Here is a 24,565-nt window from a genome sequence, read left to right as displayed (position 1 = left end):
GTAGTTTCAAAAGTAGTTATCCTCATATTGAACTGCAACTTAACCATTGGCTATGCCAAAGTGATAGTATTCCCCACCCTCCATCTTCCTAGTTATTATTTGACCTTGCGTCCTCAGAACTGTCCGAGCATCTTTAGGCAATTCTGGATGAAACACGCAAATGCTCAAAAGTGCAGTTAGTGCCACTTGAGAGACTGAAAATGTAGAAGCCCAAAATCTCAGACTCGTCATCAAAAACTCTGTAGTGGGAGTTTCAGTATCATCTGAATCAATATAATGAGCTGTGTCTATTGATTCATGAGTCTCACTGAATTCTGAACTCGGCTCATAGTTCCCTATAACTGGTAGCTCCTCTACAACTGAGTGGCTAGAGGTTGAAACAGTTGGATCCACTACTTCCCTTGGGAACTCTACGTGTTCCGATGCTGTGTCAGTGTTGCCTTGTATATTTGTATCATTAAAGGTCTCCTCAAACTGCTGTAGTATCTCTGACTCTGTGGCCTCAAGCATTGACCTACATTTGCGCCTCTTTGACCAGCGTGATGCCATTGTGAGTGCAGTGGTGTGCAGATTCAGAAACTGATATTAAAAAGATTCTCAGATGAGTCTTATTATACTAAAAACTTGCTTACTTGATAAACAATGTGGATTAATGATCTGAAAAAAGAACAAAAAGTAAATTACAGTGTCAGTAAACAGCAATTTAATTCAGAATCAACCACTGCCCTGATAATTTATCCACAAAGCAGATGATAACATGTTCTTTTAAACTGGGCTTGCAAAAGTTTTTCTAAAAACCGAACAATTTTCGTTCATGAATAATTAACTTCGTTCACTATAGTGTGTGTGCCGTCCACGGTACAGTGATTATACAATAATATTGTTGAAAATATACATTAAAGTAAATTAATCATATATTTGAAGTATCTCTTTTTAGTTTATTAACATTAATCATCAATTACACCGTTGTAAACTCTGAATATTAAATTAGCCGACTTTGTTTTTAGAATGATTACCAATGCAACTTTCTGACAATCGTAACACAGCAACACACACGGGCTGCCTACTAGCCTCCCAGGGAAAACCCATGAACAGTAAAAGAAAGGGAAACCCCATTGACATAACCCTGACGAACTTCCGGCTGCTACATCGCTCGTTGGTCTGATTGGTTGAAGGACTATCCAATTGCGCCAGAAGCATTTGAGCGGCTGTCTAACTAGCTAGTAAACGACTCACTTTGCCACCCAGTCAGGCTAGGCTAGGCTAAACTACGAACTTGTTTCGGACGGCCTAGCAAAATAGCAACACAGAACGCCGTTGCCATTATACCGATAGTTTGGTATTTTATAGATTAGGAGAGATTATTTATGTAGAAAATTCTGTGTGTGCAGATGTCAGCCACTTACTACAGTAGCTAGGCCTATGCATTTGCTGCTGTCCATCTGGGTTTATTTTGGATCTCATTGAAATTTTATTTAGTCTGGCTGGCACAAACGTTGGCATTTGTATAAATCTCAGTAAATGTGGCTGTGACGATAGTGGCAGCTATAACGAAAAGTGGCCAGGAAGGCTGCACTATGCTACCGTTGGTGCCGGTGTTCACAGAAGTAATAGCGGTGTTATTTCACGACATACATCCTCCCTTAATATAATGGTACAGCTTGCGACAACGCTATCACAAAAATAGACTGGACTTGGAGGTTTTGCTTACTTATTGTAACCTGCCATCAGCATGAAGTTACATCGTTGGCAGATTTTGACATTAGTTTAATGACTGCAGCATACGTGGGTTACTAAACTAACCATTATGTTAATGAGTAACAGTAAAATTATTTGGTACAATTCATTCATATTGAAAATTACATAAGCCACCTTACCTGATCGTATTAGGTCTGGTCCAGAAATGATCTGTCCGCGCAGTATGTTGGCCTACCACCTCCCGGTCAACCAAAATTCGATGGATTTTCAATCATATTTCCCGGTCAACTACGTATCGACGCATTTTCAATCATATTTCCCGGTCAACTTTAAATCAATGACTTTTCAACACATTGGCAATATTGCACGGTAAACCAATTATCAATGCTTAATCAATCATAAAGATAACTATAGATCATTGTTGTTCCAATGTTGTCATCAACATTAATAACGTCAGGTTTCATCGATATGGTAATGGTGATTCAACACACCCTGCCAGTACTGAGAGAGGACTCACACTACTTTAAAAAAAGGATAAAACCTTTCTTTTTACAAAAGTCTATGAATAACTGAGTTTGTCGCTATTCAATGTTGATATTTTATGTGTGTGTGTGTGTGTGTGTGTGCGTGTGCGCGTGTTCGATACATGTTTTGTATATGTTTTACTCTGTATAACTCTCTATGAAGTATTTTATTTATGTCGCTTTTGTACGAAGCACATTGTGTTATATTAACTCCTATATGAAATGTGCTATATAAATAAAGTTTGATATGATATGATATGTCAATGGTTTTTTCAACAACAGGTCGTTTCCCGGTCAACTTTAAATCACTGACTTTTTAACACATTGGCAATATCGCCCGGTAAACCAATTATCAATGCTTAATCAATCATAAAGATAACTATAGATCAATGTTGTTCCAATGTTGTTGTCATCAACATTAATAATGTCAGGTTTCATCGTTATGGTAATGGTGATTCAACATTTATTTTGCATTGAAATTTCAATATCAACCATAATGATGATTCAGATGGAAAATCAATATTTATTCAATGTTGGCTTGCTATCTGGGATAGCAGAGATCTGCATGACCTAGATTCAGAAGACTACCTGATCTCAGGTCAGTTGTGTAGGCTATGTAAATGTTGGGGTGTGACTGTTCTCTTAATACACCCATGGGCGTGACAAAGTTACAGGTCTTGGAAGGTTGACGTCAACTTCCAGCTTTGTTGAGATTCGCCCGTTTTCAGCGTCAGTTTCAAAATATGAGATTTTCATTGTAAAGGGGTGTCAATGGGATTTTGAGCTTCTATGTATGTGTCAGGGTCCCACCGGCACCAGCACTCACCCCTTCCTCTCTTTCTCCAGCACACACTCCTCCTACTGATTCATACTCCTCATCTCTCACGCAGCTCAGTCGCTCCCAGTCCCCTCAGTACTGATTACACACACCTGCACCTCATCAAGCCTCATCCTCAGTTCACCACCTGCAGCTAATCAACAACCACCTACATAAACAGCACATCCACACACACTCATTGTCTAGTCTCATGTCTTCATGACACTCTGACTCACACACGTTATGCCTACTCTATCCAAGTTTGCCTTACCAGTGCTTTGTCTCCTGTTGTCTGCCGCTGATCTAAACCTGCCTGCTCAGCTACCAGATTCCTGCCTGTTGCTTCCTGCTCGTTGTTGGTAGTGGTGGGCAGATCGAGGCTTCGTGAAACAGTGAAACAGTTGAAGCAAATGTGCCATATTGTGTCGAGGCTTCGAAACAATCTGACACCCGTCTCAACGATGACACCTAGTGGTCACTTGCAGGTGTTGATCTGAAACAACCTTGATAACGAGCCATTAAAAAAATAAAAAATGTATTATTGTATTGTATAATTTTTCTAATATGTGAAGCTTGTAAGGCTTGCAGACTCCTCACTGTGCATAATGCTATTTTGGTCATAAAAAATGAATATTAATAAAAGAAATCAAGCCACAATGTCTCATTTTTATAGATTTTCATTCAAAAATATTTATTTCTCTGCTGTGGAAGGACTTAGCCTACTTCCTGTTTTACAGATAATTTCTCCAGCCTTTGAAAAGATCCTCTCACAAGGGACACTTGTTGCTGGCATGCAAAGATATTTTTTTAGCAAGGACATACAAATGAGGAAAGATTACTGCTCTTTCTTTCCAGTAAGTTAGGGGATCATGAGTTCTGGGCAAAAACGCATAGTTGTGGTATTTTTTCACTTCCACTGTGGCTTCAGCTGTAGCATTATGTATAATCTGGGTTTTACGGATACGATCATTAAAACGTTCCCATAAACTGTCCTGTCCTATCTATCTATCTATCTATCTATCTATCTATCTATCTATCTATCTATCTATCTATCTATCTATCTATCTATCTATTAATGTGTCACTGTATGTAGGTCTATACTCTGTCTGTCTCAGTGTATCAGTCAATGTGTAAATTTAAATGTAAGCCTAAATATAACTAAACAACTCGCACTATGAATGTCACTATATCACCAAATATCCGCTATCTCAAAAATCAAATAAAAAACCCACGGAACCAGCCAGGTTACGTTGACTTCACTTTTATACTGATGTGCGATGTGTGTTCCCGACCCTGTCAATCAAACGCTGATTTGACGGACCATGCCACCTGTTGAAACACTAGTGAAACACTCCGGTGTTTCATTTAGCCGTAGTCACGTGACATCAGTGTTTTGAATCGCGCTTCGGATCAGTGTTTCGAAACATCTGCGCTTCGGGATCTCGGCAAAGCTTCAGAACATCAGTTTCACTTCAGCCATCCCTAGTTGTTGGATCGTTGTAAATAAAGATCTGCTCATCACTCCAGTCTGTCTCCTGGTCGTTCGTGACAGTATGTCCTATTTACCCACCGAACTGTCGTTATTCAACTATGACAGGTTAAAATCGGTTTTGCATTCTATCACCCCTTTAACAGCATATACTGTATGTGTACTAAGAATGCCAGATAATGATTTAAAAACTCTAAATACATATTAGACCAAGTAAATAAAAAATAATTAGCTTTTTATTGTGTCTGACGGTGTTGACAAAAACAAAGTAATAACTGGAAAAACGGCTATTTTATGAAAAAAATACAAAATGGGGAGGTGACACCGGTACATTGCTGAACAGCCAAGACCTTGGTCTATAATGATATACCTTCAGATGTTGTTATTTAACCAATTTTTTATTTTCAAAATTAAAACCTGTTTTATCCAAATTCCCAAGAATCAGTGAAACGCAATTAATTGTTCAGCCCTAATAATTTGTGAATATTCATTGAGAGAGAGCAATTCATTGTTTAGACGTGGGAAAAAGCTTACGTCATATCTAGACGGTGCATATACTGAAACAAACGCTATTTTCCTACTTCTTATTGTGGTGCATATATAAGAATGCCTTTGGGTCAGTGCCCCATGAACTCCTGTGGACCGCCTTCACCTTCTTTCACATTCCGGACACCATTACAACCCTGGTTAAATCCTATTTCCAAGATCTACAGTTCTGCTTTACCACAACTGATTTTACCACGTCTTGGCAATCCTTGGAGGTTGGCGGGATGTACCATCTCACCCCTGGCCTTTACAATGGCAATGGAGGTCATCATCCGGGCGTCAAAATGGGTAGTGGGTGGGCAGCGGCTTAACTTGGGTACACGTCTTCCTCCCCTCAGAGCCTTTATGGATGACACTACTCTGACCACCACTGCTCCATGTACCAGGAAACTGCTCATGAAGATAAAGCCATCAAAGTCATGCAGCATCTCCATTGTCAAGGGAGTGCTCTCTGACTGCAGATTCTTCATTGGAGAGGAGCCCATCCCAACAGCCTGTTAAGAGCCTTGGAAGGTGGTATGATGCCAGCCTGAAGGACAAAGATCAGGTACAGCAGCTGCAGAAGGAAATCAGAAGTGGGCTCCAGGCCATTGACAACACTCAGCTGCCTGGAAGATTGAAGGCCTGGTGCTTACAGTTTGGCCTTCTTCCCCGAGTGCTGTGGCCCCTTACCATTTTTGACGTCCCACTCTCAACAGTGGAGAAGTTGGAAAGAGGAATCACAGGCTATATCAAAAAATGGCTTGGAGTGCTTCGATGCCTAACCACCATAGGCCTATACGGAGATTGCGCCCTCAAACTGCCCCACACCAGTCTCACAGAGGAATTCAAGTGTGCTAAAGTAAGACTCCAGATGACACTGAATGAATCTCGTGATGCAATGGTGAGTAATAACGCACCATCCTTGGTGGCAGGTCGCAAATGGAGACCAGCCAGTGCGGTGGAGGAGGCAGCAGCCTCTCTCAAACTTGCGGACATAGTGGGGCATGTCCAGCAGGGAAGGGGAGGCCTCGGGTTAACAACTAGGCTGCCAGCCTGCAACACACCTGCGGCACCAGAACGGAGGAAATTGGTGGTGGAGGAAATAAATCGTCAGGAGGAAGCAGCAAGGTGGGCCAAGGAAGTCTCACTTGGTAAACAGGGACGATGGACACGTTGGGAGAGTGTGGAGAGAAGGAGGATTATCTGGAAGGAGTTGTGGAGCATGGAAGCGAAGCGAATAAGCTTCTACTTGGCGTCATAACCAAGTCCTTAAGATCCTCGCAGCCACCCTGGAAAACAAGCGGACTAATTCCAACTCCCTATCACCATCAGCACCCAAGTTGCCGCAGATCAACTTTGTCCGTATGAGGGCAAAGGTAGCCAGGCGCAGCCCCTCTTCTATGGAGCATGGTCAGCTTCGAGGGGCTTGTGATCGGAAGATGCTAGTTGATGTTGGTAGGCGGCTTGTTTTTCCTCCAGAGATAGCAATCACCACACTTAGGCCTGACATAGTTCTCTGGTCCCTCTCTCTGAAGAAGGTCTTCATCATTGAACTCACTGTACCATGGGAGGACTCAGTGGATGAGGCATACGAGCGAAAACAACTATGCTATGCTGAGCTGGCTGCTGAAGCACAATATCGCGGATGGAAAACTGAAGTCCGTCCAGTGGAGGTGGGGTGCAGGGGGTTCGTGGCAGTGTCTACCACCAGACTGCTTAGAGACCTGGGAATCAGAGGCCAGAACCTGCGTCAGGCCATCAAAGCAATGTCGGAGGCCGCTGAGAGAAGCAGCCAGTGGCTCTGTTTAAGAGACAAGACTCCTGCTGGGCTCCGGCTTGATTGGGGGGGTACGCTGCGGGGACTTGATCATCCCCGTAGGGCTTTCCTCAGCCGAGGATGTCTAGTTATAATGGCCGAAACATCCAATGAGGCCTGAGGTGTACTACTGATGATGTGTCCCTCGGATCACTCATCAAGGGGGATGCTCACCTGAAAACTTCACTGTCAAATACACTGCCACGGTCAAGGACATTCTCTTAGTACGCGCTTGCACTTAAAGGATGTATTACATCTCGTCCTGTGTTCCCTGAAAACAGATATCCTGCCTGATAGATCTTTACTACTTTTATCTACGGTGAGTGTGCATTTCCGCGACAGTAACACAATGGAGCCCTTGGTTTTGGTGTTGTCACTAGATGAAGCAGCAATCTTGTAGTATTTATTTTGTAGGCAATTTACATCTCTTTTACGTAAATGTGACTCTTGTATAAGCGCTATATCTATAATCTTTCTTCTTAGGTAGTCCAGGAATTTAGCTCGTTTGATCGGCCCGTTTAGCCCCCTGATGCTGATCTTTATTGTGACTATTATTGCCATTGTTCATCACACCCCCAACCGGCACCATCAGACACTGCCTACCAAGAGCCTAGGTCTGTCCAAGGTTTCTCCCCTAACCCTCTGAGACCGCAGACCCCATCCCCTATCTGTAAGATACATGGCCACATCAAACGCAGCACATGTAAACTCCAGCCCACAATTACCCTTCCTGTTTAAAGTCACAGGGATGTGGAGGTGGGTAAGGAGCACTAGACTTCTGTGGCCATTGCGGTTGCTGGTCACGTGACCTCCAAGTATACTTTTTCTAACAATTTGCTTAATCACCTTGGGTGAGGGGTGAAGATATTTCTGAAGAGTTTTGGTACAGAGGCAGATTGATAACCTTAGCTAGCTAGCTTAGCTAGCATCACTTACACTTATGGCGTTTTTCCATTACATGGTACCTGCTCGACTCACTTCGACTCTACTTGCCTTTTTTGGTTTTCCATTACTAGTCCCTGGTACCTGCTAACAGGTACTTTTTTTAGTATCACCTCCGTCGAGGTTCCAAGCGAGCTGAGGCGATACCAAAAGATGACGTGAAAACCTGGTCAGAGAGAATTGTCACTAATCACTGCATCAACATTGCTAGCGACAGATGGGGGTGTCCTGAATAAACCCGCCATTTTTAAATAGTTTAGCCAGCGGTGTTTTTTTTGGCTGCTTCCAGCTTCCTTTGAAATAAAATTTTTCTTGCAGAGAATCAAAAACAACACACCTTTTGTGTGTGTCGCATTACGTCACGGTAGTTTCCTGCAGCGTTGCTATGACGACCAGCCAAGCTCGCCTCAGGCAAGGACTACATGTACAGGCGGTACTAAAATCTACAATGGAAAATGGAGGCTTCGGGGCGTCGAGTCGAGACGAGACGAGGCAGGAAGTTTTACATCCAATCACAGTAATGATGTTAACACATAAATCAGACGATACACAGGCAATTTAGTGATATCCCTGAAGTTGTGGTCTTGACTGGTCTTGAAATTATATCCTGAGTCCTCCTCATCTGAGACGGAACAGAGTAAAAATATGGTTGATTCAGAGACAAGACAAAGACCTTTGAAAAGTGGTCTGTCTCAAGTACTACAACACTGCTGTTAGTGACGGGTCGCAGTTGGAAGAGACAATGAGAAAAATTCTATAGCTCAATTTTATTTCTCAGGTAACATGGGCAGGGACACCTGGAGTTCCTAGATTTACCTGCCAATCAGAAAAAAGTGTTTTTGTTCAAACTGGAAGGTAACATGTAGGTGACACCCCACTTCTAGGGTTTTCACACCTCAGGCTGCAGACTAGCTGCATGTAGGCCTCATTCCTTTGTTGGAGCACATGGCATTGTCCTTTGTTCAAAAAGGGCCTTACGGGTCAACTGGTTCGGATGCAACAGCAGTTTTTGTCTCTAGTTCTCTATTCTGTCAGGACTTTACTTTACTCTCTGTCTCCCCCATCTCTTTCTTTGTCTCTAGCCGTGGCCAAAAGTATTATGTTTTGGGACGTACGTCCATCTCTACATACGTATGCACTTCCCATTCATGTGAATACGATAACACAGGACCCCCTGGAGGAAATTTCTTCAAATTTTCCAGAAACATCCAATTGAACTCACAGATGAACTGATGAGATTTTGGAGGTCAAAGGTTTAATGTCAAGGTGACAGTACTTCTCCAGAACTGTATATGTATCTCTCCTGAACTGGTGAAGTTGTGGGCAAGGTAAACAAACTGCACCAGTGTGCTACTCATTAAGTCCGGGACACATCAGGCCAATTATTGGCCGTGGGACAGTCTGGCGAGGTCAGTGACTCAAATCTGTTCGGTGTGTCCCGTGCCGTCGTCCATCTGGGGGGCTGTCAGCGTTCATTTTGGCTGACCTAACATGTTCGGTCGGCGTCAGGGAAGTCGGGACTCACCCGGAAATGACGAGCGGAATGAGGTGATTACAGTCTCTCAAAATCTGATGAAAATCTTTTAAACTGACCTTTGTTGAGCTGAAATGAAGACAGATTCAGCAACTGCATGGCCTATTTCTCGCTTAAAATGTTTTCAGAAACACGTTTCAGTGAACTATATTAGTACAATATGAGATCGTATTCTGAACGGCCGCCATGACAGTCTGGCTCTGAATTTCTGAAGAAACAAACCCATGTGACGCGTTCGTCCAATCAGCTGCCGGTTTTCATTTATTGGGCAACATTACAGATTAGCGCCACCTGCTGTTATAGAGATGTATTACGTCTCGTCTCCTCTCGACTTTTTCGTCTGTTCTGTGGCAGTTTTTTGGACCTCGACTGATCATATCGACGGGGTTTTCTATCAACGGTCACCCGTCGGCTATATGTGTCTACACCATTAGTGTGCTCACTTCAGTGATGTATTGAAGCACAACCTTTGAGCTAAAGTGAGCACAATAAAGATTTCTTGACAAAAGGTTTGTCTTTTATAGTTCTAGTTTTTTTTTCCTATTCTTCTGGACGCATTTAGCACTATTTCACAGCTTTTGTCTTTAGTTTTAAATTCTGTCAGGGCTTTACTCTGTCTCCCCGACCTCTTTCTTTGTCTCTTGTTATGTCTCGGCGCCAGCGCTAGCCGTGGCCAGAAGTATTATGCTTTTGGGTCGTCCGTCCATCTCTACATACGTACACACTTCCCATTCTTGTGAACAGGACCCCCTGGAGGGAACTTCTTGAAATGTTGCACAAACATCCACTTGAACTCGCAGATGAAGTGATGAGATTTTGGAGGTCAAGGGTTTAATGTCAAGGTGACGGTGTCCTCATGTCTGTCCATCCGATTCTTATGAATGCAATATCTCTGAATGCCTAGAGGGAATCACTTTAAATATGGCATACACAACCACTTGGAGTCATGGATGAACTAATTTCGATTCTGGAGGTCAAAGGTCAAGGTTACTGTGCCAGTACTTCTCCAGAACTGTATATGTATCTGTCCTGAACTGGTGAACTTGTTGGCTGTAAAGCCCCAGTGGCCTAATTGATAAGGCACTGGCCTCCTAAGCCAGGGATTGTGGGTTCAAGTCCCATCTGGGGTGAATTTCAGCAGAGTGGCGCAGCGGAAGCGTGCTGGGCCCATAACCCAGAGGTCGATGGATCGAAACCTTTCTCTGCTAAATGTCTTTTGCTTTCGTAGCACAATTGTAGTCACTCTGAAAGGGTGATCCAACAAGAGATTATGATCCTCAACCTGAGGTCCATGGTGAGATGAATCATGATATAACTGCTGGAGAAGTTGGTGACAGTACCTAGAAAAGTAGTATTATCCAGACAAATCTTGTTCTGGAGGTTTAATGTCCATATTGACAAATCAACATCCACTACCCTGTCAGGACCCTGTAGTAATGATGAGTTTCCAGTGATGTGATTGGTAAGTGGTTGGGCTGTTTACAGGTTTTGATCATATCCTCCGGTTGCATTGGACGGGACGTCGATACCCGGCTCCACCGCCTGATCACTGTGTCTTGTTTTTGTCTTTTTGTCGACTATTTGGGCTCACACCTAAACACACAGGAATTATCTCAGGGGAAAATACCGCTGCACCTCAAAAAGCGCATCTCAAGCACTCCCAGCACCTCAAAGCGCTCTCAAGCACTCCCAGCTGTGCGTTTTAAGAAGAAGGGCCTTGTTTGTCTTTTATTGTTTACAAAAGGTTTTATTTTATAGTTCTATTTTTTTTCCTATTCTTCTGGACACATTTAGCACTATTTCACAGCTTTTGTATCTAGTTCTCAATTCTGTCAGGGCTTTACTCTGTCTCCCGACCTCTTTCTTTGTCTCTTGTTATGTCTCGGCGGCGCTAGCGCGGCCAGAAGTATTATGCTTTTTGGTTCGTCCGTCCATCTCTACATACATACGCACTTCCCATTCTTGTGAACAGGACCCCCTGGAGGAACTTCTTGAAATGTTGCACAAACATCCACTTGAACTTCGCAAATGAAGTGATGAGATTTTTGGAGGTCAAGGGTTTAATGTCAAGGTGACGGTGTCCCCATGTCTGTCCATCCGATTCTTATGAATGCGATATCTCTGAACGCCTAGAGGGAATCACTTTAAATATGGCATACACAACCACTTGGAGTCACGGATGAACTAATTTCGATTCTGGAGGTCAAAGGTCAAGGTTACTGTGCCAGTACTTCTCCAGAACTGTATATCTATCTCTCCTGAACTGGTGAACTTGTTGATTGTGAAGCCCCAGTGGCCTAATGGATAGGGTCTAATGGATAAGGCACTGGCCTCCTAAGCCAGGGATTGTGGGTTCAAGTCCCATCTGGGGTGAATTTCAGCAGAGTGGCGCAGCGGAAGCGTGCTGGGCCCATAACCCAGAGGTCGATGGATCGAAACCATCCTCTGCTAAATGTCTTTTGCTTGTAACGCAATTGTAGTCACTCTGAAAGGGTGATCCAACAAGAGATTATGATCCTCAACCTGAGGTCCATGGTGAGATGAATCATGATATAACTGCTGGAGAAGTTGGTGACAGTACCTAGAAAAAGTAGTATTATCCAGACAAATCTTGTTCTGGAGGTTTAATGTCCATATTGACAAATCAACATCCACTACCCTGTCAGGACCCTGTAGTAATGATGAGTTTCCAGTGATGTGATTGGTAAGTGGTTGGGCTGTTTACAGGTTTTGATCATATCCTTCGGTTGCATGGACGGGACGTCGATACCCCGGCTCCACCGCCTGATCACTGTGTCTTGTTTTTGTCTTTTGTCGACTATTTGGGCTCACACCTAAACACACAGGAATTATCTCAGGGGAAAATACACGCTGCACCTCAAAAGCGATCTCAAGCACTCCCAGCACCTCAAAAGCGCTCTCAAGCACTCCCAGCTGTGCGTTTTAAGAAGAGGGCCTTGTGTGTCTTTTATTGTTCTACAAAAGGTTTTTATTTTATAGTTCTATTTTTTTTCCTATTCTTCTGGACACATTTAGCACTATTTCACAGCTTTTGTATCTAGTTCTCAATTCTGTCAGGGCTTTACTCTGTCTCCCCGACCTCTTTCTTTGTCTCTTGTTATGTCTCGGCGCCAGCGCTAGCCGCCGCGAAGTATTATGCTTTTGGGTTGCTCCGTCCATCTCTACATACGTACGCACTTCCCATTCTTGTGAACAGGACCCCCTGGAGGGAACTTCTTGAAATGTTGCACAAACATCCACTTGAACTCGCAAATGAAGTGATGAGATTTTGGAGGTCAAGGGTTTAATGTCAAGGTGACGGTGTCCCCATGTCTGTCCATCCGATTCTTATGAATGCGATATCTCTGAACGCCTAGAGGGAATCACTTTAAATATGGCATACACAACCACTTGGAGTCACGGATGAACTAATTTCGATTCTGGAGGTCAAAGGTCAAGGTTACTGTGCCAGTACTTCTCCAGAACTGTATATGTATCTCTCCTGAACTGGTGAACTTGTTGACTGTAAAGCCCCAGTGGCCTAATGGATAAGGCACTGGCCTCCTAAGCCAGGGATTGTGGGTTCAAGTCCCATCTGGGGTGAATTTCAGCAGAGTGGTGCAGCGGAAGCGTGCTGGGCCCATAACCCAGAGGTCGATGGATCGAAACCATCCTCTGCTAAATGTCTTTTGCTCGTAACGCAATTGTAGTCACTCTGAAAGGGTGATCCAACAAGAGATTATGATCCTCAACCTGAGGTCCATGGTGAGATGAATCATGATATAACTGCTGGAGAAGTTGGTGACAGTACCTAGAAAAAGTAGTATTATCCAGACAAATCTTGTTCTGGAGGTTTAATGTCCATATTGACAAATCAACATCCACTACCCTGTCAGGACCCTGTAGTAATGATGAGTTTCCAGTGATGTGATTGGTAAGTGGTTGGGCTGTTTACAGGTTTTGATCATATCCTTCGGTTGCATGGACGGGACGTCGATACCCCGGCTCCACCGCCTGATCACTGTGTCTTGTTTTTGTCTTTTGTCGACTATTTGGGCTCACACCTAAACACACAGGAATTATCTCAGGGGAAAATACACGCTGCACCTCAAAAGCGATCTCAAGCACTCCCAGCACCTCAAAAGCGCTCTCAAGCACTCCCAGCTGTGCGTTTTAAGAAGAGGGCCTTGTTTGTCTTTTATTGTTCTACAAAAGGTTTTTCTTTTATAGTTCTATTTTTTTTCCTATTCTTCTGGACACATTTAGCACTATTTCACAGCTTTTGTATCTAGTTCTCAATTCTGTCAGGGCTTTACTCTGTCTCCCCGACCTCTTTCTTTGTCTCTTGTTATGTCTCGGCGCCAGCGCTAGCCGCGGCCAGAAGTATTATGCTTTTGGGTCGTCCGTCCATCTCTACATACGTACGCACTTCCCATTCTTGTGAACAGGACCCCCTGGAGGGAACTTCTTGAAATGTTGCACAAACATCCACTTGAACTCGCAAATGAAGTGATGAGATTTTGGAGGTCAAGGGTTTAATGTCAAGGTGACGGTGTCCCCATGTCTGTCCATCCGATTCTTATGAATGCGATATCTCTGAACGCCTAGAGGGAATCACTTTAAATATGGCATACACAACCACTTGGAGTCACGGATGAACTAATTTCGATTCTGGAGGTCAAAGGTCAAGGTTACTGTGCCAGTACTTCTCCAGAACTGTATATGTATCTCTCCTGAACTGGTGAACTTGTTGACTGTAAAGCCCCAGTGGCCTAATGGATAAGGCACTGGCCTCCTAAGCCAGGGATTGTGGGTTCAAGTCCCATCTGGGGTGAATTTCAGCAGAGTGGCGCAGCGGAAGCGTGCTGGGCCCATAACCCAGAGGTCGATGGATCGAAACCATCCTCTGCTAAATGTCTTTTGCTTGTAACGCAATTGTAGTCACTCTGAAAGGGTGATCCAACAAGAGATTATGATCCTCAACCTGAGGTCCATGGTGAGATGAATCATGATATAACTGCTGGAGAAGTTGGTGACAGTACCTAGAAAAAGTAGTATTATCCAGACAAATCTTGTTCTGGAGGTTTAATGTCCATATTGACAAATCAACATCCACTACCCTGTCAGGACCCTGTAGTAATGATGAGTTTCCAGTGATGTGATTGGTAAGTGGTTGGGCTGTTTACAGGTTTTGATCATATCCGCCGGTTGCATGGACGGGACGTCGATACCCGGCTCCACCGCCTGATCACTGTGTCTTGTTTTTGTCTTTTGTCGACTATTTGGGCTCACACCTAAACACACAGGAATTATCTCAGGGGAAAATACACGCTGCACCTCAAAAGCGATCTCAAGCACTCCCAGCACCTCAAAAGCGCTCTCAAGCACTCCCAGCTGTGCGTTTTCAGAAGAGGGCCTTGTTTGTCTTTTATTGTTCTACAAAAGGTTTTTCTTTTATAGTTCTATTTTTTTTCCTATTCTTCTGGACACATTTAGCACTATTTCACAGCTTTTGTATCTAGTTCTCAATTCTGTCAGGGCTTTACTCTGTCTCTCCCCGACCTCTTTCTTTGTCTCTTTTGTTATGTCTACCAAATAGCGCTAGCGCTGAAGTATTATGCTTTTGGGTCGTCCGTCCATCTCTACATAACGTACGCACTTCCCATTCTTGTGAACAGGACCCCTGGAGGGAACTTCTTGAAATGTTGCACAAACATCCACTTGAACTTCGCAAATGAAGTGATGAGATTTTTGGAGGTCAAGGGTTTAATGTCAAGGTGACGGTGTCCCCATGTCTGTCCATCCGATTCTTATGAATGCGATATCTCTGAACGCCTAGAGGGAATCACTTTAAATATGGCATACACAACCACTTGGAGTCACGGATGAACTAATTTCGATTCTGGAGGTCAAAGGTCAAGGTTACTTTGCCAGTACTTCTCCAGAACTGTATATGTATCTCTCCTGAACTGGTGAACTTGTTGACTGTAAAGCCCCAGTGGCCTAATGGATAAGGACACTGGCCTCCTAAGCCAGGGATTGTGGGTTCAAGTCCCATCTGGGGGTGAATTTCAGCAGAGTGGCGCGCGCAGGGCGTGCTAGGCCCATAACCCAGAGGTCGATGGATCGAAACCATCCTCTGCTAAATGTCTTTTGCTCGTAACGCAATTGTAGTCACTCTGAAAGGGTGATCCAACAAGAGATTATGATCCTCAACCTGAGGTCCATGGTGAGATGAATCATGATATAACTGCTGGAGAAGTTGGTGACAGTACCTAGAAAAAGTAGTATTATCCAGACAAATCTTGTTCTGGAGGTTTACTGTCCATATTGACAAATCAACATCCACTACCCTGTCAGGACCCTGTAGTAATGATGAGTTTCCAGTGATGTGATTGGTAAGTGGTTGGGCTGTTTACAGGGTTTGATCATATCCTCCGGTTGCATGGACGGGACGTCGATACCCGGCTCCACCGCCTGATCACTGTGTCTTGTTTTTGTCTTTTTATCGACTATTTGGGCTCACACCTAAACACACAGGAATTATCTCAGGGAAAAATACACGCTGCACCTCAAAAGCGATCTCAAGCACTCCCAGCACCTCAAAAGCGCTCTCAAGCACTCCCAGCTGTGCGTTTTAAGAAGAGGGCCTTGTTTGTCTTTTATTGTTCTACAAAAGGTTTTTCTTTTATAGTTCTATTTTTTTTCCTATTCTTCTGGACACATTTAGCACTATTTCACAGCTTTTGTATCTAGTTCTCAATTCTGTCAGGGCTTTACTCTGTCTCCCCGACCTCTTTCTTTGTCTCTTGTTATGTCTCGGCGCTAGCGGCGCGCCAAAGTATTATGCTTTTTAGGTTGGTCCGTCCACACTCTCATACATACGTGGCACTTCCCATTCTTGTGAACAGGACCCCCTGGAGGGAACTTCTTGAAATGTTGCACAAACATCCACTTGAACTCGCAAATGAAGTGATGAGATTTTGGAGGTCAAGGGTTTAATGTCAAGGTGACGGTGTCCCCATGTCTGTCCATCCGATTCTTATGAATGCGATATCTCTGAACGCCTAGAGGGAATCACTTTAAATATGGCATACACAACCACTTGGAGTCACGGATGAACTAATTTCGATTCTGGAGGTCAAAGGTCAAGGTTACTGTGCCAGTACTTCTCCAGAACTGTATATGTATCTCTCCTGAACTGGTGAACTTGTTGACTGTAAAGCCCCAGTGGCCTAATGGATAAGGCACTGGCCTCCTAAGCCAGGGATTGTGGGTTCAAGTCCCATCTGGGGTGAATTTCAGCAGAGTGGCGCAGCGGAAGCGTGCTGGGCCCATAACCCAGAGGTCGATGGATCGAAACCATCCTCTGCTAAATGTCTTTTTGCTTGCGGTACGCAATTGTAGTCACTCTGAAAGGGTGATCCAACAAGAGATTATGATCCTCAACCTGAGGTCCATGGTGAGATGAATCATGATATAACTGCTGGAGAAGTTGGTGACAGTACCTAGAAAAAGTAGTATTATCCAGACAAATCTTGTTCTGGAGGTTTACTGTCCATATTGACAAATCAACATCCACTACCCTGTCAGGACCCTGTAGTAATGATGAGTTTCCAGTGATGTGATTGGTAAGTGGTTGGGCTGTTTACAGGTTTTGATCATATCCTTCGGTTGCATGGACGGGACGTCGATACCCCGGCTCCACCGCCTGATCACTGTGTCTTGTTTTTGTCTTTTGTCCGCTATATTTGGGCTCACACCTAAACACACAGGAATTATCTCAGGGGAAAATACACGCTGCACCTCAAAAGCGATCTCAAGCACTCCCAGCACCTCAAAAGCGCTCTCAAGCACTCCCAGCTGTGCGTTTTCAGAAGAGGGCCTTGTTTGTCTTTTATTGTTCTACAAAAGGTTTTTCTTTTATAGTTCTATTTTTTTTCCTATTCTTCTGGACACATTTAGCACTATTTCACAGCTTTTGTATCTAGTTCTCAATTCTGTCAGGGCTTTACTCTGTCTCCCCGACCTCTTTCTTTGTCTCTTGTTATGTCTCGGCGCCAGCGCTAGCCGCCGCCAGAAGTATTATGCTTTTGGGTCGTCCGTCCATCTCTACATACGTACGCACTTCCCATTCTTGTGAACAGGACCCCCTGGAGGGAACTTCTTGAAATGTTGCACAAACATCCACTTGAACTCGCAAATGAAGTGATGAGATTTTGGAGGTCAAGGGTTTAATGTCAAGGTGACGGTGTCCCCATGTCTGTCCATCCGATTCTTATGAATGCGATATCTCTGAACGCCTAGAGGGAATCACTTTAAATATGGCATACACAACCACTTGGAGTCACGGATGAACTAATTTAAGGTTACTGTGCCAGTACTTCTCCAGAACTGTATATGTATCTCTCCTGAACTGGTGAACTTGTTGACTGTAAAGCCCCAGTGGCCTAATGGATAAGGCACTGGCCTCCTAAGCCAGGGATTGTGGGTTCAAGTCCCATCTGGGGTGAATTTCAGCAGAGTGGCGCAGCGGAAGCGTGCTGGGCCCATAACCCAGAGGTCGATGGATCGAAACCATCCTCTGCTAAATGTCTTTTGCTCGTAACGCAATTGTAGTCACTCTGAAAGGGTGATCCAACAAGAGATTATGATCCTCAACCTGAGGTCCATGGTGAGATGAATCATGATATAACTGCTGGAGAAGTTGGTGACAGTACCTAGAAAAAGTAGTATTATCCAGACAAATCTTGTTCTGGAGGTTTACTGTCCATATTGACAAATCAACATCCACTACCCTGTCAGGACCCTGTAGTAATGATGAGTTTCCAGTGATGTGATTGGTAAGTGGTTGGGCTGTTTACAGGTTTTGATCATATCCTTCGGTTGCATGGACGGGACGTCGATACCCCGGCTCCACCGCCTGATCACTGTGTCTTGTTTTTGTCTTTTGTCGACTATTTGGGCTCACACCTAAACACACAGGAATTATCTTCAGGGAAAATACACGCTGCACCTAAAAGCGATCTCAAGCACTCCCAGCACCTCAAAAGCTCTCAAGCACTCCCAGCTGTGCGTTTTAAGAAGAGGGCCTTGTTTGTCTTTTATTGTTCTACAAAAGGTTTTTCTTTATAGTTCTATTTTTTCCTATTCTTCTGGACACATTTAGCACTATTTCACAGCTTTTGTATCTAGTTCTCAATTCTGTCAGGGCTTTACTCTGTCTCCCCGACCTCTTTCTTTGTCTCTTGTTATGTCTCGGGCGCCTAGCGCTAGCCGCGGCCAGAAGTATTATGCGCTTTTGGGTCGTCTCGTCCATCTCTACATAACGCACGCACTTCCCATTCTTGTGAACAGGACCCCTGGAGGGAACTTCTTGAAATGTTGCACAAACATCCACTTGAACTTCGCAAATGAAGTGATGAGATTTTGGAGGTCAAGGGTTTAATGTCAAGGTGACGGTGTCCCCATGTCTGTCCATCCGATTCTTATGAATGCGATATCTCTGAACGCCTAGAGGGAATCACTTTAAATATGGCATACACAACCACACAAGGTTACTGTGCCAGTACTTCTCCAGAACTGTATATGTATCTCTCCTGAACTGGTGAACTTGTTGACTGTAAAGCCCCAGTGGCCTAATGGATAAGGCACTGGCCTCCTAAGACAGGGATTGTGGGTTCAAGTCCCATCTGGGGTGAATTTCAGCAGAGTGGCGCAGCGGAAGCGTGCTGGGCCCATAACCCAGAGGTCGATGGATCGAAACCATCCTCTGCTAAATGTCTTTTGCTTGTAACGCAATTGTAGTCACTCTGAAAGGGTGATCCAACAAGAGATTATGATCCTCAACCTGAGGTCCATGGTGAGATGAATCATGATATAACTGCTGGAGAAGTTGGTGACAGTACCTAGAAAAAGTAGTATTATCCAGACAAATCTTGTTCTGGAGGTTTACTGTCCATATTGACAAATCAACATCCACTACCCTGTCAGGACCCTGTAGTAATGATGAGTTTCCAGTGATGTGATTGGTAAGTGGTTGGGCTGTTTACAGGTTTTGATCATATCCTTCGGTTGCATGGACGGGACGTCGATACCCCGGCTCCACCGCCTGATCACTGTGTCTTGTTTTTGTCTTTTGTCGACTATTTGGGCTCACACCTAAACACACAGGAATTATCTCAGGGGAAAATACACGCTGCACCTCAAAAGCGATCTCAAGCACTCCCAGCACCTCAAAAGCGCTCTCAAGCACTCCCAGCTGTGCGTTTTAAGAAGAGGGCCTTGTTTTCTTTTATTATTCTATAAAAAGGTTTTCTTTATATAGTTCTATTTTTTTCCTATTCTTCTGGGACACATTTAGCACTATTTCACAGCTTTTGTATCTAGTTCTCAATTCTGTCAGGGCTTTACTCTGTCTCCCGACCTCTTTCTTTGTCTCTTGTTATGTCTCGCCTAGCTTAGCCGCGCCAGAAGTATTATGCTTTTGGGTTCGTCCGTCCATCTCTACATACGTACGCACTTCCCATTCTTGTGAACAGGACCCCCTTGAGGGAACTTCTTGAAATGTTGCACAAACATCCACTTGAACTCGTAAATGAAGTGATGAGATTTTGGAGGTCAAGGGTTTAATGTCAAGGTGACGGTGTCCCCATGTCTGTCCATCCGATTCTTATGAATGCGATATCTCTGAACGCCTAGAGGGAATCACTTTAAATATGGCATACACAACCACTTGGAGTCACGGATGAACTAATTTCGATTCTGGAGGTCAAAGGTCAAGGTTACTGTGCCAGTACTTCTCCAGAACTGTATATGTATCTCTCCTGAACTGGTGAACTTGTTGACTGTAAAGCCCCAGTGGCCTAATGGATAGGGCCTAATGGATAGGACACTGGCCTCCTAAGCCAGGGATTGTGGGTTCAAGTCCCATCTGGGGTGAATTTCAGCAGAGTGGCGCAGCGGAAGCGTGCTGGGCCCATAACCCAGAGGTCGATGGATCGAAACCATCCTCTGCTAAATGTCTTTTGCTCGTAACGCAATTGTAGTCACTCTGAAAGGGTGATCCAACAAGAGATTATGATCCTCAACCTGAGGTCCATGGTGAGATGAATCATGATATAACTGCTGGAGAAGTTGGTGACAGTACCTAGAAAAAGTAGTATTATCCAGACAAATCTTGTTCTGGAGGTTTACTGTCCATATTGACAAATCAACATCCACTACCCTGTCAGGACCCTGTAGTAATGATGAGTTTCCAGTGATGTGATTGGTAAGTGGTTGGGCTGTTTACAGGTTTTGATCATATCCTTCGGTTGCATGGACGGGACGTCGATACCCCGGCTCCACCGCCTGATCACTGTGTCTTGTTTTTGTCTTTTGTCGACTATTTGGGCTCACACCTAAACACACAGGAATTATCTCAGGGGAAAATACACGCTGCACCTCAAAAGCGATCTCAAGCACTCCCAGCACCTCAAAAGCTTTCACGCACTCCCAGCTGTGCTTTTTTAAGAAGAGGGCCTTGTTTGTCTTTTATAGTTCTACAAAAGGTTTTTCTTTTATAGTTCTAGTTTTTTTCCTATTCTTCTGGACACATTTAGCACTATTTCACAGCTTTTGTATCTAGTTCTCAATTCTGTCAGGGCTTTACTCTGTCTCCCCGACCTCTTTCTTTGTCTCTTGTTATGTCTCGGCCGCGCTTAGCCGCGGCCAGAAGTATTATGCTTTTGGGTCGTTCCGTCCATCTCTACATATATGCACGCACTTCCCATTCTTGTGAACAGGACCCCCTGGAGGGAACTTCTTGAAATGTTGCACAAACATCCACTTGAACTCGCAAATGAAGTGATGAGATTTTGGAGGTCAAGGGTTTAATGTCAAGGTGACGGTGTCCCCATGTCTGTCCATCCGATTCTTATGAATGCGATATCTCTGAACGCCTAGAGGGAATCACTTTAAATATGGCATACACAACCACTTGGAGTCACGGATGAACTAATTTCGATTCTGGAGGTCAAAGGTCAAGGTTACTGTGGCCAGTACTTCTCCAGAACTGTATATGTATCTCTCCTGAACTGGTGAACTTGTTGACTGTAAAGCCCCAGTGGCTAATGGATAGGGCCTAATGGATAAGGCACTGGCCTCCTAAGCCAGGGATTGTGGGTTCAAGTCCCATCTGGGGTGAATTTCAGCAGAGTGGCGCAGCGGAGGCGTGCTGGGCCCATAACCCAGAGGTCGATGGATCGAAACCATCCTCTGCTAAATGTCTTTTGCTTGTAACGCAATTGTAGTCACTCTGAAAGGGTGATCCAACAAGAGATTATGATCCTCAACCTGAGGTCCATGGTGAGATGAATCATGATATAACTGCTGGAGAAGTTGGTGACAGTACCTAGAAAAAGTAGTATTATCCAGACAAATCTTGTTCTGGAGGTTTACTGTCCATATTGACAAATCAACATCCACTACCCTGTCAGGACCCTGTAGTAATGATGAGTTTCCAGTGATGTGATTGGTAAGTGGTTGGGCTGTTTACAGGTTTTGATCATATCCTTCGGTTGCATGGACGGGACGTCGATACCCCGGCTCCACCGCCTGATCACTGTGTCTTGTTTTTGTCTTTTGTCGACTATTTGGGCTCACACCTAAACACACAGGAATTATCTCAGGGGAAAATACACGCTGCACCTCAAAAGCGATCTCAAGCACTCCCAGCACCTCAAAAGCGCTCTCAAGCACTCCCAGCTGTGCGTTTTCAGAAGAGGGCCTTGTTTGTCTTTTATTGTTCTACAAAAGGTTTTTCTTTTATAGTTCTATTTTTTTTCCTATTCTTCTGGACACATTTAGCACTATTTCACAGCTTTTGTATCTAGTTCTCAATTCTGTCAGGGCTTTACTCTGTCTCCCCGACCTCTTTCTTTGTCTCTTGTTATGTCTTCGTTTAGCCAGCCGCCAGAAGTATTATGCTTTTGGGTCGTTCCGTCCATCTCTTACACGTACGCACTTCCCATTCTTGTGAACAGGACCCCCTGGAGGGAACTTCTTGAAATGTTGCACAAACATCCACTTGAACTCGCAAATGAAGTGATGAGATTTTGGAGGTCAAGGGTTTAATGTCAAGGTGACGGTGTCCCCATGTCTGTCCATCCGATTCTTATGAATGCGATATCTCTGAACGCCTAGAGGGAATCACTTTAAATATGGCATACACAACCACTTGGAGTCACGGATGAACTAATTTCGATTCTGGAGGTCAAAGGTCAAGGTTACTGTGCCAGTACTTCTCCAGAACTGTATATGTATCTCTCCTGAACTGGTGAACTTGTTGACTGTGAAGCCCCAGTGGCCTAATGGATAGGGTCTAATGGATAGGACACTGGCCTCCTAAGCCAGGGATTGTGGGTTCAAGTCCCATCTGGGGTGAATTTCAGCAGAGTGGCGCAGCGGAAGCGTGCTGGGCCCATAACCCAGAGGTCGATGGATCAAAACCATACTCTGTTAAATGTCTTTTGCTCGTAACGCAATTGTAGTCACTCTGAAAGGGTGATCCAACAAGAGATTATGATCCTCAACCTGAGGTCCATGGTGAGATGAATCATGATATAACTGCTGGAGAAGTTGGTGACAGTACCTAGAAAAAGTAGTATTATCCAGACAAATCTTGTTCTGGAGGTTTACTGTCCATATTGACAAATCAACATCCACTACCCTGTCAGGACCCTGTAGTAATGATGAGTTTCCAGTGATGTGATTGGTAAGTGGTTGGGCTGTTTACAGGTTTTGATCATATCCTTCGGTTGCATGGACGGGACGTCGATACCCCGGCTCCACCGCCTGATCACTGTGTCTTGTTTTTGTCTTTTGTCGACTATTTGGGCTCACACCTAAACACACAGGAATTATCTCAGGGGAAAATACACGCTGCACCTCAAAAGCGATCTCAAGCACTCCCAGCACCTCAAAAGCGCTCTCAAGCACTCCCAGCTGTGCGTTTTAAGAAGAGGGCCTTGTTTGTCTTTTATAGTTCTTAAAAAAGGTTTTTCTTTTATAGTTCTATTTTTTTTCCTATTCTTCTGGACACATTTAGCACTATTTCACAGCTTTTGTATCTAGTTCTCAATTCTGTCAGGGCTTTACTCTGTCTCCCCGAACTCTTTCTTTGTCTCTTGTTATGTCTTCGTACCGCTTAGCCGCTGCCAGAAGTATTATGCTTTTGGGTCGTCCGTCCATCTCTACATACGTACGCACTTCCCATTCTTGTGAACAGGACCCCCCGGAGGGAACTTCTTGAAATGTTGCACAAACATCCACTTGAACTCGCAAATGAAGTGATGAGATTTTGGAGGTCAAGGGTTTAATGTCAAGGTGACGGTGTCCCCATGTCTGTCCATCCGATTCTTATGAATGCGATATCTCTGAACGCCTAGAGGGAATCACTTTTAAATATGGCATACACAACCACACAAGGTTACTGTGCCAGTACTTCTCCAGAACTGTATATGTATCTGTCCTGAACTGGTGAACTTGTTGGCTGTAAAGCCCCAGTGGCCTAATTGATAAGGCACTAAGACAGGGATTGTGGGTTCAAGTCCCATCTGGGGTGATTTTCAGCAGAGTGGCGCAGCGGAAGCGTGCTGGGCCCATAACCCAGAGGTCGATGGATCGAAAACTTTCTCTGCTAAATGTCTTTTGCTCGTAACGCAATTGTAGTCACTCTGAAAGGGTGATCCAACAAGAGATTATGATCCTCAACCTGAGGTCCATGGTGAGATGAATCATGATATAACTGCTGGAGAAGTTGGTGACAGTACCTAGAAAAAGTAGTATTATCCAGACAAATCTTGTTCTGGAGGTTTACTGTCCATATTGACAAATCAACATCCACTACCCTGTCAGGACCCTGTACTAATGATGAGTTTCCAGTGATGTGATTGGTAAGTGGTTGGGCTGTTTACAGGTTTTGATCATATCCTTCGGTTGCATGGACGGGACGTCGATACCCCGGCTCCACCGCCTGATCACTGTGTCTTGTTTTTGTCTTTTGTCGACTATTTGGGCTCACACCTAAACACACAGGAATTATCTCAGGGGAAAATACACGCTGCACCTCAAAAGCGATCTCAAGCACTCCCAGCACCTCAAAAGCGCTCTCAAGCACTCCCAGCTGTGCGTTTTCAGAAGAGGGCCTTGTTTGTCTTTTATAGTTCTACAAAAG

At 44.3% G+C, this 24,565-nt stretch overlaps 13 non-coding genes and 1 pseudogene across 13 annotated transcripts; all 14 read left to right on the top strand.

Moving 5' to 3' along the window:
- Nucleotides 1–5,134: 5,134 nt before the first annotated feature.
- Nucleotides 5,135–6,317, top strand: LOC120551663 (annotated as a pseudogene).
- Nucleotides 6,318–10,405: 4,088 nt separating this feature from the next.
- On the top strand, nucleotides 10,406–10,478 carry trnar-ccu. Its single transcript has one exon. It is a non-coding gene; the product is annotated as a tRNA-Arg (tRNA).
- A 1,156-nt stretch (nucleotides 10,479–11,634) lies between these two features.
- trnar-ccu lies at nucleotides 11,635–11,721 on the top strand. The gene has a single exon. It is a non-coding gene; the product is annotated as a tRNA-Arg (tRNA).
- Nucleotides 11,722–11,727: 6 nt separating this feature from the next.
- Nucleotides 11,728–11,799, top strand: trnam-cau. Its single transcript has one exon. It is a non-coding gene; the product is annotated as a tRNA-Met (tRNA).
- Nucleotides 11,800–12,878: 1,079 nt separating this feature from the next.
- On the top strand, nucleotides 12,879–12,951 carry trnar-ccu. Its single transcript has one exon. It is a non-coding gene; the product is annotated as a tRNA-Arg (tRNA).
- A 1,158-nt stretch (nucleotides 12,952–14,109) lies between these two features.
- trnar-ccu lies at nucleotides 14,110–14,182 on the top strand. The gene has a single exon. It is a non-coding gene; the product is annotated as a tRNA-Arg (tRNA).
- Nucleotides 14,183–14,188: 6 nt separating this feature from the next.
- trnam-cau lies at nucleotides 14,189–14,260 on the top strand. The gene has a single exon. It is a non-coding gene; the product is annotated as a tRNA-Met (tRNA).
- A 2,312-nt stretch (nucleotides 14,261–16,572) lies between these two features.
- Nucleotides 16,573–16,645, top strand: trnar-ccu. The gene has a single exon. It is a non-coding gene; the product is annotated as a tRNA-Arg (tRNA).
- Nucleotides 16,646–16,651: 6 nt separating this feature from the next.
- Nucleotides 16,652–16,723, top strand: trnam-cau. Its single transcript has one exon. It is a non-coding gene; the product is annotated as a tRNA-Met (tRNA).
- Nucleotides 16,724–17,787: 1,064 nt separating this feature from the next.
- trnar-ccu lies at nucleotides 17,788–17,860 on the top strand. Its single transcript has one exon. It is a non-coding gene; the product is annotated as a tRNA-Arg (tRNA).
- A 6-nt stretch (nucleotides 17,861–17,866) lies between these two features.
- trnam-cau lies at nucleotides 17,867–17,938 on the top strand. The gene has a single exon. It is a non-coding gene; the product is annotated as a tRNA-Met (tRNA).
- Nucleotides 17,939–18,975: 1,037 nt separating this feature from the next.
- Nucleotides 18,976–19,048, top strand: trnar-ccu. Its single transcript has one exon. It is a non-coding gene; the product is annotated as a tRNA-Arg (tRNA).
- A 6-nt stretch (nucleotides 19,049–19,054) lies between these two features.
- Nucleotides 19,055–19,126, top strand: trnam-cau. The gene has a single exon. It is a non-coding gene; the product is annotated as a tRNA-Met (tRNA).
- A 1,169-nt stretch (nucleotides 19,127–20,295) lies between these two features.
- Nucleotides 20,296–20,367, top strand: trnam-cau. The gene has a single exon. It is a non-coding gene; the product is annotated as a tRNA-Met (tRNA).
- Nucleotides 20,368–24,565: the final 4,198 nt, after the last annotated feature.

The sequence above is a fragment of the Perca fluviatilis genome, chromosome 21, assembly GCF_010015445.1.
Source record: "Perca fluviatilis chromosome 21, GENO_Pfluv_1.0, whole genome shotgun sequence".
Classification (NCBI taxonomy): domain Eukaryota; kingdom Metazoa; phylum Chordata; class Actinopteri; order Perciformes; family Percidae; genus Perca; species Perca fluviatilis.
This window is presented reverse-complemented; position numbering and strand designations above follow the sequence as displayed.